The following is a 17619-nucleotide window of genomic DNA, read 5'->3' as shown; positions in this document are numbered from 1 at the left end:
TGCAGAGGAGATCAGAATAGCTATCCGAGTTGAAGTGTTGGTTGATAAATGCATGTGCACGATTTAGCCGATTGGATTTTGAATCGGCGCAATCCGTGGCGCGGGGGATGAGCTGTCCCCGCCGGACCGTTGGGCGACGTCATCCATCCTCCGCCTGCGTATTCACTTGCTGCTGCATTCATTCCCACAGATTTGCCGCCGCCTTTCCTGTTAAACTCATGCTTCTGACGAGAGTGTTCCCACGTGCATGCCGTTCATTCTCTTTGTCATGGCCACCACCCAAACATCCAGTTACACTTTAACTAGCCGACGTGGCCAGTCGACTGGCCATACGGCCGCTCAACCATTCAATTTTACGCTTTGCAAACAATTTCAAAGTTAGATTCATGTGATTTGATGGAAGGAAGGGTGGAGACACTTACCTACGCGGCTGCACACGATTTTTCCAGTTCTCGGACGATGGTGAGCGGATCTACCTGCTGCGTGCGACTTACACAGACCCGGAAGCTCGTGGGTACAGGCTGCCAACGCTGGAATGGGTGGTTTTGCTTGCATGCGCCCGCGTTTCATTTCGGATGGCGGTGCTGTGAATGGTATCCACTCGAGCAGGTTGAACTGTTACAGGATCCTCGCGAGGGGTCTCGTAACAGTCCTTTCTCCTTGGGTGCAAGCTGCACGATGGCGGTTCTGGCTTCTCGATCACAATCCCGGAGCTCTTGATGCATGTGGTATGAGATCCCATCATTTGTTAACTTTGGAAATGGATTTCCCACGAGAACTCATCGATTTTCTTCGTCTGTGCAGGGACTTGGCCGCATGTCGACACGGGTGGTGGAGCATGGTGACAACAAAGGATGCCAACAGAGGCTTGCATGCATCCAAACCAATCCATGGTCGCGAAATCTCTTTTTAAGATGAATTCTGGCCGTCCAAAACTCCTACAGGAAGTTTCCTGTAGACACAGAGCTTCCTGTAGAAAGTTCGGCCTTCCTGTAGAAAGTCTACACTTTCCTGTAGAAAATCCGCGCCTTCCTGTAGAAAGACTGTGCCCTCCTGTAGAAAGACAGCAGCTTCCCGTAGAAGATTCAAACCATGATAAAATTGCACATACCTTGAAAAACATGGGTGCTCTTGGAGGAGGTACTGATGAGGTTCCTTGACAGCATGATAAGGACCCTTGGCTGTGAGTTGAAGGGCCTCCTCTTCTCCATAGAGCATCTGCAACCTGCAATTTTTACCATATTTTGCTTATTGTGTTTTCTTTTTTCTTTTTTCTTTTTTTTTTTTCTTTTTTTTTTTTTTGAAAGATAACAGGGGCGCCTCAAGGAGGTTTTCACCCGTGCCATCTGCCCTGAGTGCCTCAGAGAGGTTTTCACTCAAGGATCTTTTTCAACCTTTTTTTTTTTTTTTTTTTTTGAAAGCAATAGGAGCGCCTCAATGAGGTTTTCACCCCTACTACCTGCCTTGGGCGCCTCAGAGAGGTTTTCACCCAAGGATCTTTATTTCTTTTTTTCTCTCTTTTTTTTTTTCTCTCTTTTTTTTTTTAGATCTTCTTTCAGGGTGTGCCAGAGGCAGAGGCAGAACCCTTCTCTATGACCAATAAAGATTTATCCATAGTTTTGATAAACTCTTGTCTTGAGATAGGTCTCCTGTAGATCTTCAATCGATGCCCATTGACAAGCATGGGAATGGCTTCCTCATCAATGGTTCGAATGAGGACAGATCCATTGTCATGGCAATTCTCCACTGTATATGGTCCTAGCCATCTGGTTCTCAACTTCCCCTTGAAATCTTTGTATCTGGAATCATACAACAAAGCCCAATCTCCCGGCTGAAATTGCTTGTCATGGAGATGTTGGTCATGCCACACCTTCCTCTGAAGTTGAACCACTTCTGAGTGAAGGAGGGCCTGCATGCGGTGCTCGTCCAGGCCATTCAGCTGCAGCATCCTTTCTTGTTGTGCATGGCTGAGATCTAGGTCCAGCTGAGCTGCCATCCTCAAGGTGTTGTATTCAAACTCAATGGACAGCAAAGCTTTCTTCCCATAGACCAGCTCATATGGTGTGAAACCGGTGGTGGTCTTCCAAGTGGTGTTGTAGGCCCATGTGGCTTCTACCAGGCAATCTGCCCAGTCCTTTCTGCTGCTGCTCACCACTTTAGTCAAGATCCCTTCTAAGGCTCTATTGGTGACTTCCACCTGCCCATTTACTTGAGGGTGATAAGGGGTGGAAGTCCTGTGCTTGATCTTGTGATGAGCTAGGAGATCTTCAACCAGGTTGGAGGTGAACTGGCTCCCTTGATCGGTGACCAGCTCTCTTGGATAGCCAAACTTATAGAAGATGTTCTCTCTTAGGAACTCGGCCACCTTTTCTTCTGTTGCTGCTTTGATTGCTTTGGTCTCTGCCCACTTTGTCAAATAGTCAGTACACACAATGATGTAAGTCCTTTGCCTCGAAGAGGGGTTGATTGGGCCCACAAAGTCCATGCCCCACTTCTCAAATGGCTCAAGAGTCACTTGAGGTTGGAGAGGCATCTCATCCCTTTGGGTCGGTTTCCCCATTCTTTGGCATTGGTCACACTGACTGACATATCTTCTGACATCTTGATGAAGTGTGGGCCAATAGTAGCCTGCCTGCAGGATCTTGAAGGCAGTTCTCTTTGCTGCAAAATGCCCTCCACAAGGCCCATCATGACAAGTGAGGAGGATATCAAAGACTTCCTCCTCCCTTACACAACGCCTTAAGATCTGATCGGGGCCAAGCTTGAACAGATTGCCCCCGATCCAAGTGAATGAGGCACTTTTTCTGATGATTCTGCTCTTCTCTCTGGAAGATAGGTGTGGAGGGAACTGTGCTGAAACAAGATAGTTTGCTATATCAGCAAACCATGGAGAGAGTACTGAAATAGCAAACAGATGTTCATCAGGCATCTGATCGTCCACTGTTCCATCCTCATCTGCAGACAAATCCAATCTAGATAAAAAGTCAGCAACAACATTTTCTCTACCTGGTTTATCAACAATGGTTAGATCAAACTGCTGCAATAAAAGTAACCATCTAATAATACGAGCATTCACATCTGGTTTATTCATCAAATATCTAATAGCAGCATGGTCAGTATGTACAAAGGTCTGGTAACCAGTAATATAATGTCGGAACTTGTTCAATGCATGGACCACAGCCAAGAATTCCTTCCCGGTTACAGTGTAATTCAGCTCAGCTTTGGACAAGTTTTTTCTAACAAAGTAAATGGCATATGGAAGTTTCTGCTCAACTTGTCCTAAAGCTGCACCTATGGCTTTGTTCGAGGCATCAGTGTGGATGTGGAAAGGTAGGGCCCAGTTTGGACCTCTCAGGATTGGGGCTGACACCAACTTGTCCTTCAATTCATTTAAAGCCCTCTGACAATCGTCAGTCCATTTAAACTCCACATCTTTTGCCAACAGACCAAACAATGGCGAGGCTAGCTTGCTGAAATATTTAATGAATCTCCGATAGTATCCTGCTAATCCCAAGAAACTCCGGACATCCCTTACCCTTTGAGGGGGTGGAACCCTCTTGATGAGAGCAATTTTGTTAGGATCCACCTGCAATCCTTGGGAAGAAATGGTATGGCCTAGCACGGTCCCCTCAGTCATTAGGAATTCACATTTTTAAGGACTAAGGGACAAGTTCATCTCGGTGCATTTGGTTAGGACTTTCCCCAGGTTGGACAATGCTTCCTGGAAGTTGGCCCCATAAGGAGTAAAGTCATCCATGTATATTTCCACTGCATCATGGACCAGCTCCGAGAAGATGCTCAAGACAGCTCTCTGAAAGGTAGCAGGATCATTGCATAGCCCAAAGGGAAGGACTCGATAGGCAAAGGTACCCCAAGGACAAGTGAAGGTGGTCTTATCTTGGTCTTCCGGGCTGATTTGGATTTGATTGTACCCGCTAAACCCATCCAGGAAAGAGAAGAACTTCTTTCCTGCCAGTCCATCCAACACTTGATCTATGAAAGGTAGAGGGAAATGGTCCTTCTTGGTAGCTTTGTTCAGCTCTCGGTAGTCCACACAAATTCTCCATTTCCCATTTTTCTTGGGAACCAACACTAGAGGGGACACCCATTCACTATCTGAGATGGGGTAGATGAATCCGACATCCAACAGTTTCTGCAATTCTTCCTTGACAATGTCTTTAAGGGCTGGATTCATTCTCCTCTGAGGTTGCCTAACTGGTTTACAATCCTCTTTGATGTATATATGATGGGTACAGACTGAAGGATGGACTCCTTTCATTTCCTTATAGCTCCAAGCAAAAGCATCTAGGTGGTTGGCCAACAGACTACACAGCTCCTTTTCCTGTGAAGGAGATAGGGAGGAGCTGATCTTCAATGCTTTCTCAGGGCCGAACTCCACATTCTTGACTCTGGGAGTAACAGGGTTGGTTGTACAGAGATCCACTAAGGTGCTAGCTTGGGCATCCTCCACCAATTCCTCTAAGGGTAGTGCACTGGAAGGTGGATTTTGGATCAAGGTCTCGATCAAGTCATCCTCGGTTAGGGGGTCTTTCCTAGTGGTATCTAAGGTGCACAGAGGTGCTGAGTACACCTCTTCTTCTTCTCCTTCTTCCAACCAGAGTGGTAAATCATGCTCTAAAGAAGGTTGGGCAAGAGGGTATAGGACTAGCTGCTTGGACATGGGACCATTTTTGATGGTCATGTTTCCTGCCCAACAATTTATGTAAGCATCTACAGTAGCTAACCAAGGCCTTCCCAAAATGAGAGGATATCCAGTAAGCTTGGCCTTTGGTTGCAGAACCAGGAAGTCTGCAGGGTATTCCCAAGAATCAATGGAGACCATGACATCCTCCACAATCCCTTCGGGAGTCACGGTGGAGCGATATGCTAATTGCAGTACTGTCGAGGTCTTCCTCAAGGAACCCTGAAGATTGAGTTTAAGCATGGTATCCCTGGTCATCACATTGATGGCCGCCCCCAGATCAATCAAGGTGTGGGGGATAATGGTGCTATTGATGTGAACATCTACTACAGGACTTCCAGGATCTAGGTACTTTGGGCAGATGACTTGTCCTAGCATAAGGTCAGACAGTTGTCCTATGACATTGATAGTTGAGGCATCTTTCTTCCGTCTGCCTGGGTGTTTGAAACACTTCTCCTTAATCAGCTTGTTATATATTGGCACATCCTTGATGGCTTGGAGAAGTGGGATTTTTACACACAACTGCTTGAGCTCACCCAAAAGCTCATCTTCTTCTGGGTTAGGTTGTGTGGTGGCTGTTAGTCTCTCAGGAAAGGGTGGAATAGCCTTCAGTTCACTTTCCTGTTTATCTTCCTCATCCTCTGGGGGAGGAGGTTGGCGATCTGGTAGAGTCTTTCCAGATCGAAGGTTGATCTCCTGGATCTCCACAGCATAGGTAGGGCATGAGGTTTCCCCAGTGTATACCTGCTGGGCCTGTCTATTGTTGGGGTTCGGGTTCGGTTGAGCAGGCATTTGAGGTTGCCTTGGAGGAGCAGGAGGTAAGGGTTGAGGTTGCACTGGTGGTGGAGGCAAAATGGCAGGAGGAGTGTTGTATTGGGGCCTCCACCCTGACTGAGGTGCATTCCATTGAGGCTGTGGCTGGGTATGTGAGTGATATGGATGAGAAGTAGGTTGAGTGGGGTACTGAGGTGGATAAGACCATGGAGGAGGCATGGACCATGAAGGATGAGCAGGGGGACCCCAGGAAGGCATAGGAGTTGACTGGTTGGGGTTGTAATAAGCTTGAGATGCCCCTTGCATCCCCTGCTGATAAGGTCTAGATCCTTGTGGCCTCCTTTGGTTGAGGTAATAGAGAGGCTATGTGGGAGCTTCGGTCCCTTGGTACATGGCTTTAAACCCAGGTAAGGTTGGACACTGATTTGTGGGATGGTCCTCCTCACAAACGAAACACACTTCAACCGAATGCAATGGACATTCGTTCTTAGGGTGCCTCCTTGTGCACCTAGGACAAAAGACAGCCAAGGCTCTCTCAGCCTCTTCTTTCTTTTGCTGAATCCTGAATGTATCAAGCTGCATGGCAATGGTTTGTCTCACCTCACTCTTAAGATCTTCTAATTGGTTTGCAAGCTCATGTTTGGAGAAAGGGACACTAGTTGAGAGGTGGTTTCCTCTACCTCGTTTCCGAGCTGCCCTGGAGTGGTTTCTAAACACAGCCTTGATGTCCTCATAAGGCAGTTGGTAAATGTCCCCCCCAGCTAACATGTGAAGGGTATCTAAGCGGTCTTCAGGGACTCCTCGGAGTAGGACCAACTTGAGGGATTCAGGGTCAAGTGTGCACCTGGCCCGCTTATAGCTTAGTTGGAACCTCTCCTCATAATCCTCTAAGGACTTATCATTTCCCATGGACATCCGAAAGATTTCCCCTTTTGTTTCCTTGGACCTACAGTAATCCCGGTACTTGGTGTTGAAAGCTTGCTGCATCTGAGCCCAAGTAGTGATACTATTCCCAAGTAAACCCATGAACCAGCGTAGTGCTGCATCCTTGAGAGTGGAAGGGAAAAGTTTCAACTTTTTCTCATCTTCAGTATAGTCATAGGTTCTACAAAGGACAGCAAACTCAAACAGGAAGGTATCTGGATCTTCAGTGGTCAACCCATGGAAGTGAGGTAAGGCGGAGGGGCTAATGTTTTTCATTTTCATCTCTCCATTAGTCTCTCGGATGGGGAAGGCACCTTCTATTCTCTCATCTTCTCTTCTATTATCAGCCATCGCTTCAAATGGAGTAGTCTCTAACTCTTCTTCTACTATAGGATCTTTAGATATCTCAGGATGTTCACCTATAGGTTCTTCTGGGTCACTGTCACCAAAGAGGAGAGAAGGGTGACTCAATGATGTGGTGGGGGTGTTTGGTAGGAATTTGCCTGATCTATCTCGGTTCCTACGAGGCATGAAATGGAAAAGACTTTCTTTTTTTCTCTTTGATTGCTTTTGCTTTGCTTTTCTTTTGGTACCTGCAAAACTAAGACAGATTGATCTACAACTATCTATGAAAGATGCAAAATTAACTGAAAGCAGGAAAGGACTAATCTACTTTGCTCAAATGAAATTGCAGGAATGGAAATGCTAGTCTACGCTTGCAGAAAGGAAATGCTAATCTATGAAAGCAGGAAATGCTAATCTATGAAACCAGGGAATGCTATGCTACTTTTGCAGAATGGAAATGAAGTAAACTACTTAGCAGAAGGTAAGAGTAAGAAAGTAGAAGAAAAGCAACAATTGCTAATACTCTGACGCTTCCCCGGCAACGGCGCCAAAAAGATGGTGAGCTCCAGTATTGTAGCAATAATGCTACAACTCCTGGGGCTTCCTGTCTCTTAATTTTATCAACCCGGTAGTTCGTACAAACTTGGAAGCGACGGTGCTGTATGCACAAGTACTAGCTCTTGTCGCAGCTGTCACTTGGTCAGCTGGCACAAGTCCGCTAGGGCTCAAGCCAACTTCTATAGGCTCTCAGAAGAAGCTTGTTAAATGATGGACGAAAGCTAGCTCAAAGAAGACTAATCTACTTGGCAAAAATGAACTGAAAGCAAATCAAAACATGGAAACCCTAGGAAACCCTAATTTAACTAGTCTAACCTCTATGATGCAAAGAATGTGAAGGAAACTTCTACCAATGATGCCATTACTTCTAATAAGTGAAAATGCATGAATCTAATCTACTTGCATCTGAAAAGACATGTTTTTGTATTTTTTCTTTAAGTGGATGGAGTGATTGTGATTTTGTGCTTATTAGGGCTTGGTTGTGCAGATGTGATACGGAAGGAAGGAAAGCTTGGGAAAGGTTGGGGAGGCTAGGAGAGGTCCCCAGAGATCCTTAGCATCAGTCCACAGAGGTTCCTCACGTTCAGAGGCTCAGCAACCGAGTGAGTGGCCTCCTACAGGATGTCTGCAGGGGATTCTACAGGAAACGCAGGGGTTTCTACAGGAAGTCTACAAATTGCTACAGGATGACCTACCGTGGGTGTTTGAAGTGATGGTGGAGTGATGGAATGGTAGGGGGAGATGTGCAAGGTAAGAATAAAGCTGGTGATGGCTCAGGAGTGGAGAAGTAGGATGGAGAACGAGTGTATGAAGTGGGTTGATGGATGGAAGGTTATAACAACGAAATGTCTAAAGAATGAAGTTACGTGAGGAGTGGAGGAGTTTGGGAGATAACAGAGCAGAGCGGAGGTCAAGGATGTGGTTGTATGCGTGATCAAGACGAAGAAGGAGGTGATAGAACGATGAAAAGCAGTGTAAATAAAACAAATGGCTTATGACTGTCACCAAGATGAAAATTCATTACCCTATGCTACCTGAACTCAATGAACAACAATATAAAGTGTGTAGAGGAATGTGCATGAAGCAGTGATGAAGGTGTATGGTGCAAGAGTGAAGTGCATGGAAAGATCTATCATAAACGAGACTATGTTGCAGCATGTATAAAGTGAAGAACTGCGTATTTTTGTGGCTGGTATAGGCTGCACTCCAATCTCCAAACAGAGATGGCAGTGGAGACTTCCTCAACCTTTTTGTTGGAGCTCCAATGTATTATCAACCTGCTAGTCTAACTAAACAACTGAAAGCAATTCAACCATAAGCTAACTCATTCAATCTCATAAAACCTAACTCAACAAACCTGTAATTTCGAATTGCATGGTAAAGCAATGAACTAAGGTGCTGGAATGAAATGCAAACACATTACAATACTGAGGAGATCTATTGCTCTCAGGTTGGGCCCTAACCTGAGAGCTATAGCTCCTTGAAAAAACTCAGAACTAGATCAAAATCTGCCTTCTTTATTCATAATCTGATGTCATGCCAAATTGGCTTACAAAAAGGAACAAAAACTGAGCTCTAGCTCGTACCTTCCAATTACAAGAGTAATGCCAAGGTTCAAAAAGCTTCTCTGCAAGGCTACGACCTCAGTATTTATGCAAAAACGATCATCCAACAGATGTCCTTGATTTTAGGAGCTCGGCTGTCCAACTAAAGTTTAACTGTTGATCCTGTAGGACAGTCATAATCACTGTTCCTGTAGAACAGTTATAACTGCTGTTCCTGTAGAACAGCTGGCTGCTTCTAAGCTCGGTGGGGAGATGGATTGGAGCTCAGAGTTCTTGGTGGGAATCACGAGGAAGGTCCCCAAGACCGTGGACATCCTCTCCTAAAAACCAGTAGTGCCACCTCATTGTCTCCTTGTCTCCTTTTTCGTTGTCTTTTTCTCCCTTTTAATGCCAAAAACCTAAAAGCATCATGCATTAGTCACGTAGATAAAATGTCTACCCTTCTTCCTACAAACAACACGAATAAACTAAGAAATGCATGCATAAGCAGTAAAAAGTGAATGGTTTGAGCAAAGAAAGTACGCCAAATGAGCCCAAATTATACCAAAAATTGGGGCTCATCACTTCACAAAGCATTCTGGATGCAAAAGCCTGCAAACTCCTCACCTAGATATTGACCACCTCCTTTTGGCCGATAGATAATTCCATATCAAAGATACAACCTCCCCTAGCAATCTGTTAAAACTCCACTACTGGAGCAAAGATAAATTCCTCAACCAGAATGTTGATATTCAGCTATGGGAGTCAAATTTACCCAAACACTTGTTCCCAGAGGTATACCAGTTCCCTGAAATCATCCACCTATACCAACTTTGCTATTTCCCAAGTCAAAGGACCATAATCTCTCATAACCAACAAATTTTGTTCATAATCATTGTGGGATCAATAAATGAAATGTTACAGATCTAGCTAAAGCCTAATGAAGCCCTATTCTCTATTGAAAACCTAATTGATTTGTACTTAAATCTAGACCTTCCCAAGAGATCCCAAAATTTTCCGACTTTCCTCCTAGAAAAGGTCCAAGTTCCCACAGAAAACCCTGCATATTCTGCCACCATTTTCTCTGAGAGGGCCAGACAAATTGTAACCATGTTGTCCTGTATTCTACAATATACCACTGATGAACATTTTGATGAGCCTATACTTGGTTTCCTTTCTCTTTTTTGCCCAGGGAACCCTCCAGCTACAGTTTTCAATTTTGCCCAATTCTTACCAGACAGAATCCATGATCAATTGAACAAATTTCCAGATGAAAGAGTGTTCAAATACTCTTTAGTATTGTTCCATATGTCTCTATACTTCCAATCAGAAAGGTTTACAATTAACATCCAAAAACTGGACATTAAGGGAAATCCTAGATCTGTTATCTTTTGGACACCCTTAATCCAAAAATATTCCATTGTTTTCAGCTACAAGGATTTCATTGATTTATTTGTTCACCTAGTGGTTAACATGCTAAGAAGTAGCAATAAACCCAGGGTCAGCGATGAAGTAAATAAAGTTTTACAGTTGTCCAAACACATCAGAACAGGAGACTGGTATTTATACCAAAACCACACTGAAACTAGGGTGTATGGATGTCAACTCACTCCATATAAGTTGCCCAAATATCTCCCCATGAGGATATTTGCACTAGAATATATCAGGCAGATCATAAATTCAAATGGATTTAATTTTCTATCAGCTAAGAAGAAAACACAGTTTAAAATCAAGAACTAGCTTAGTCCTTTTATATGCAATAATAGGGAGGCTAGAGAGGAAGCAAAGAGATGTTTACAAGAGATGAAGTTCAGTGATAGTTTTAAATGGTAGTATGATCCATTGGGTGTCATAAACAAACTGAGACTCAAATTTAAATTGAGCCCTTTTATGCATGAGTCCAAGCCAGAGATTGAAAGATATGCGAACCAGTCAGAGTGGTTGGAAAACAGCTTACCGGATATGGAAGATTAAATGGATACTAGTTCCATTTTACATACTCCAGCCCTATAAGACAGAAATGCAAAAACGACTAGAGAAGAAGGTTCTTGCTCAAACAGAGATACAATAGATAACAAATTTGAAATTATGTATAGAAAAAGAACCAATTTGAATCCAATAAATGAGCAACAAGAAGTAAATGATGCAATTGAGATCATTAATACAGACACTGCCATTAAATAAAATGCACCTCCTTCAATTTCAAAGAAAATTCATCAGCCTTCAACTTCTAGTGCTCAGATCATCCAAGAGAAGCATAGTGTTGAAGTCTCTTCATCAAGTGAACCAACTGACAGAGAAATGGACATAAAAGGGAGATACAAAGATATCAAGGCCAAAAATGAAGAGATAAACGCTGAAATATATTCACAGTACTTAAAGAAGACTCCTGGCAGCCATAATAGATTACTTTCTGCATTTGATTATAAGACAGGAAAAATGCAGATGACCTTTTTGCAGCCCATAGTACAACATCCTAGGTCATTAGTAAATTACAAAATGATAGATTATGAGATTCCTACCAAAGTTGTTCATCCTATAGACCATATAGAATTTGATAAGCAAGTAGGAGAAATTATATACTCAACTATGACCAACAAAGCTATGAGTGTACGACAACTACAAAATTCTCTAGAGAATATCAAAGCACAATTAAAACTAGAGAAGGCATCCTTACAAGCAAAGTATAACATAATTAAATCAGTGGAAGGTTTGGTTATTGAAGTGAGATGTGATCCAAAGAATGTCAAAGGTGTAGAAGAGCTCATTAAGAAAAAGAATGTAGACATTGTTGCATTGAAAAAGACGCTAAAATTGCCTCCTAATGAACATCCACAAACCAAAGAAGTTCTAGAGAATCAAAACCAAAAAGATGAGATGATGAACTTCATTCTTCAGTTAACTGCTCAATTAACAGAAATGGAAAAAACTATAGATAGGTTAGTACAGGAGAAAAAGGCCAGCAGGGAAATAGTTATTGTCACTGCTATTCCTATAGTTACTACATCAGTTCCTTCTAATTTGGCAGTTCCAATAGCTACAACACTTCCCACTACTTCAGTAACTACATCAGTTATAGAATCATCTACAGCAACAACTCATCCTAGTGATGAAGAAGGTAAATTAATCAAAGCTATGAAGGATATTTCCATCCAAACAAATGAAATAAATAGACTTGAAGATCAAATAAAAAGTCTAGAAGATGAAAAGAAGTTGGTACAAATCATGCATAAAGATGAAACATAGAAGTCAAACAGATTGACTAAAAGAATACAAAAGTTAGAGAAAGAGTTGACATTGAAAGAACCACTTGCCCAAGCAAAGCAGCAGTTGTGGGCCAATATCATTAACTCAGTTAATGATATTTGGCCTTCCATATAGGTGATATTTGAGCATAATGATTTGGTCAAAGAAGCTAGTGAGGCAATTCAAAGGGTAAGAGCCAAACTTGGAGATAAGCCAGAAGAAGCCTCAAGAATATTCCAGTTCCTTAATTTAAAAAACAAATAGGAATTGCAGGAGCTTGGAATAACTGAAAAAACAGAAACCATACTAGAAGTAAAGAAAGTAATCACTAAAAGGAATCTGATGATACAACTTGAGGATAAATGCCAAACAATGGAGCTAGCAATAGCCAGATTCATGGTTAAATTTGATGTTTTGAGGCAGAAAGGTCTGCCTAATCCATTGGTGATTAATGACAGGTTGATGGAACAAGAAGATTATGACAAGAAAATTAGAGAAGTGGCCAAAGAACAATCCAGCAATTCCTCCATGAAAGGAATTCCTACACGAAAAGTGATTTATCACACTTTTGAGAACCTCTTTTACCTCCAACATGAGGTAAAACATCTCTTTATAAACAAGCATGCTTTTGCAATGTACACAAAAACTGATGAGATCTTCAGAAGAATGGTAAAGATCAAATTACCAGATATAGAGACTTGGGAAAAGTTGAATGACTTATTGTGAAAATGAAAGGTAAAACAGTGAAAACGAAGCAGTCAAGAGCAGTCAAGGTAAAACAGTAAAGAGTAACAGATCAATTAAGTTAAAGAGTATCAGATGAAAGACATAGTGTAAAAGTCAAAGGCAGAGTAAAGGGAAAACCAGCATAAAGCAAAACAACAAAAGAGATAAAGCAACAAAATATCAGTGAAGGCAAAGCAAAGCCGAATAAACAAGAACATCTTGCATTAGTTAGATAGTTGTCTCTATCTTCTTGCATGAAGATATTTCATTTTCTTTGAATAACTCCTAAATCAGTTTTAGGATATTTTGTAATAGTTTTTGTATAAATACTTCACAATTCGAATTATTGAGGGTGGATTGCTAAACCTTTCTATGGTTGTATTGATCTGAAACCTAAGGGTTTATTTTAACATTTTCAAGTTAGTAGTCTATACAAGTAATAAAGGCATTGCATTATAAGATTCATGTGTTGGGCAACTTCAGTGAAGTATCTTTCAATTGTTCAAATTGTTATTTTCTTAAGTATTCCATAAACTTGTATGTTTTCCAAATTTAAATGTTATAACAAGAATATTATTGCAGAATATGTTTAATTACACTCTGTTCTGAACTGTTATTCATTTTGATGTTTTCTTCTAATATCTAGAGTAGGGAATCCTTCATTTCTCCCTAGTTTCGATTGACCTATTTCATTCCCCTCATTATCCGGTTTGTGCAATCCTTAACTTCTCCTTGATCTTGATTGAAAACCACTTCACCCTTCAACCTAAAAGATCTTAATTTTCTCAGCTACCTTGCCCTGTGGACACTTCCTTTAGAACTTTATTCAGTGTTGTTTTCTTGACACATTGACTCCATAGCCCAATGGAAAATAGATAGTCTTCTATCCATCCAAGCTAGTAATTCCACCAACAAATCAAATCAAAACCAAATCGAGCTTACATAACTAGCCTAAAATCATTTAATTCAACAAAGTTAAATTATTAAGAGAGAGCCCTCTCTGAGCATTTGGCTAGATCCTAATCTCAAAAGTAGGTTTGTGGTTACCTTTATTATTTCTTTAAACACAACATGACAACCCTAAGGAAATTTTAGAGTGATAACATAGTGGTGACCATACTGCGGAAAATAGTCCTCAATTTAATAAACCTTAAAGGAAATCCTAAATCTCATCTTTTCACCTTAAGGCAATTTTAGGGTTGTCAAAAGTTTCATTAAAAAATAAAAATTAAAAATTAAAATTCTGGCTTCCAAAAGAACATTCTATACCAGGGAACATCCAGATCCAAACCTTGCAATAATTGTTGATAATCCAGACAAAATCTTAAGAAAAAACAATAAAGTAGAAAGTCAAGAAAGCATTAGTCAGCTAATCAAAGAAAATTCACTTCCTAAAGAGTTATCAAACTTAGAGGATCTTCAATTTGATTTATCATTTGAGCATTCTTTGTTTCGTACCAAATCTAAAAAGTCAGTCCATGATACTGTAATTGATCCGGATTTAAACAGGAATGCAACAAATTACAGATATAACCATAAACACAGAGATTCAGCAGAAATAATGCTTCATTTCATTAATGTAAAATACTGAAATATCCTTACAAACAGAAATGGAAACAAACTAGCTAGGGCGATGGTAGCTTATCTCTGAGAAGAGATGTGGCAGCTACATGCCTCTGAACTGTGTTACAATGAGGCTCAAAGGCCTGTTTATTATTGAGAAATAATGGAAAACCCTAAACATCCAAAAACCTAACCCTAGAAGATGAAACGCCAAACTGTGGGCCCCATTTGGGTAAATTGGTACATCAACTTGCCGGGGTCGTAACTTTGGCATCCGATCTTCGTTTGACGCGTACAATAGCTCGTTAGAAAGATCTATCCAAGGACTATAACTTTGGGAAGAGCAACATTAGTCCAAGATATATGTTTCTCCTAGTTTTCCCAAAAAAATGTCGTTTAGGGCCTCAAAATGGCTCCGGAAGTTCAGGGCCCGAAAAAACTGCTAAAAATAGTAAATTGTGCTACAATTACGGAAACTGAAAAATTGAAAGAGATAATTGTGTGGGTCCAAGTGGGGTGGGTGGGTGGCCACCAACATCCACCTGGATTAATAATAGACCCTACTTTTATTCAATTTATTGAATCAAGGAAGAATACTATACATCCTGATTTAGATCAACATGTTCTCAATACTTTTGACAAACTTGATGCTTTAACCTCAAATCTAATAAGGCACATAGACGAAGCCTATTTTCAGCAATATGTTGAATTAGCTACCCTAATTGCTGCTACTCCTAAGCCTTCTATTATTCCTTCAGAGTCTGTAAATTCATCTTTATTTAGTACCACCTCATTTATTATTTCCACTACACTTCATTCCACATAATCATTCATCTTCAAACTTCCTCTTCAGCCTAGAGTTTTATTTCCATCTCCAAATAATTCAAGTTCATCTTCTAGCACTTCTGCTACATTTTCTAGCACTTCAGGCTCATCTGTAAGCCCTTCAAGTTAATATTCAAGCACTACCAATTTACCTCCTAGCCATGGCTGCCATATATGCTCCTTTGACCTTACCAGCTCAAGTACATGCCATGCCCCAAGACTACTGGAGTAAAATATTTCAGTTTGATGGTACTGCTCAATATACTACACAACAACATGTAAATAAAATGATTGATTATTTTGAATTACATGAAATTGATGAAGAAGATGTACATATGAGATTATTTGCACAAACACTAGCAGGAGATGTCAAGAAATGGTTTAAATATTTACTGACTAGTCATATTGCTGATTTAACTATTTTCCATAGATTGTTTATCAACAAATGGGAAAGAAAGAAAAATCCCTTACAAATATTGTCTGAATATGAAAACATTAGAAGAGATCCTAATGAATCTGTTCAGGACTATTGTACTAGGTTTAACAGTATTTATAATGCAATCCCTGCAAATATCAAACCTCCACTAGACTTGGCACTTATCAAATTTCCTGATGGTTTTGACACTGATATGTCTTACCAATTGAGAGAGACAAACCCTCCAAATTTAGAACAGATGCAGAGTGATGCATTTAGTGTAGAAGTTAACTTGTTAGCTAAAAGAGCTAGAATGAGGAATGAGAGGAGAGCTACCATTAAGGAAGAACCATCCACTTCAGATGTTAAGATAGATACTTTGGCTAAAAGTTTAGAAAATTTAATGGATAGATTAGAGAATATGGAAAGAAAACCTCAGTGGGAAAATCAACGAGGACCTCAAATCACCCTAACTTTAGGAAAAATCTTAATGCTGGAAAATCAAAAGAAGGTACACCCGATCAACAAATTAGGCCACCTTTCCAGGAAATTATGTTGAAAGTTCACAACAGCTTGAAGAAGACCAGGACACCTAGATAAACTTGATCGGAGTAAATAATGAAGATGCCATTTTTCTTACCCAGGAAGAACAGGAATTGTACATGTTACAACAATTACAATTAGAATATGGAGAGTCCTTTGACTACAAACAAGGCTATGAATTTGCTATCTATGAAGTTCACAAAAAATATAGCCTTAGAAGCAAGAAGAACACAGAAGTTCCTACTAAGAAATCAATCGAAACCCAAACTAAGAAAATAGCAGAAGCTCCTGTGACCAAAGTTCTACAAATTCTACCTAGAGGAACTCAGGAGGCTTCCAACCCAAAAATTGTAGACATGACTTCAGCTGAAGCTCAAACTTCAACTGCTACTAAAACCATTCCAAACAAGAAAATTGAAAGCAAAATTGTTGATACACAAACTAAATTACTAAGTGTTGGTAATGAAGACAAAAACACACAAACTCAAATTGTTAAAGATGAAATCATTAAACTAGGAAAAACTCAAATGCCATTCAATATCAAAATTGAGATAGCCAAATTGAAAATACCAGTTCCTTTAATAGATCTGGTTAAAAATGAATCATACAAAGCACAAATTACTGAAACACTTGACATAGGTGAAGGCGAAGATGTTTTAAACCTTAATGATGATCAACCTGAGTTATTATTTGGTCCAGAAGTGAATGGAAAACATCAACAAGGGGGTATTCCTCCATTCTACATTAGCTTAAATGTTCATGATAAAATCCTACATAATGCTATGTTATATTCAGGAGCATCTCATAACCTAATGCCTAAAGCAGTCATGGAAAGATTAAACGTAGACATCACTAGACCCTACAAGGACCTATTTTCCTTTGACTCTAGTCAAGTCACATGCCCAGGCTTGATAAAATATCTATGTGTAACTCTAGTCCAATGCCCACCAAAAAGTATTGTTATGGACATAGTATTTGCTAATATTCCACCTTAATATGGTATGTTGTTATCTAGCTCGTGGGGAGCAAAACTACAAGGATCTCTACAATTAGATATGTCATATGTTACCATTTCTGTATTTGGGCAACAAAGAAATATTTACAAAGAAACCTTGATGAAATACATGGTAAGTAGTTCAGAAATACCACAGACTTACCCTATTTATTCCATGCATTCGGATCTAGAATCATTTATCTTGTATAATTCAGACAATGGCAAAACTGAAATCACAACTTTAGAAGAAAAACATAAAGAACCTGATAGTGATAATATATTTCATGAATCTAGGTGGCACCTAGATTTTGATGGTTCAGTGAACAGATTAGGAACAAGTGTAGGAGTTTGGATTCATAACATGGAAAATAATCACTCTGAAGGTCATGCCTTTAGATTAAATTTTAAATGCACAAATAACATGCCAGAGTATGAAGCTTTAATCTTAGGATTGCAAATT

The sequence above is a fragment of the Pinus tabuliformis genome, chromosome 3_2 (genome assembly GCF_031772625.1).
Source record: "Pinus tabuliformis cultivar Carrire ecotype Pingquan chromosome 3_2, CPIR1, whole genome shotgun sequence".
Classification (NCBI taxonomy): domain Eukaryota; kingdom Viridiplantae; phylum Streptophyta; class Pinopsida; order Pinales; family Pinaceae; genus Pinus; species Pinus tabuliformis.
Note: the sequence above shows the minus strand (reverse complement) of the source record.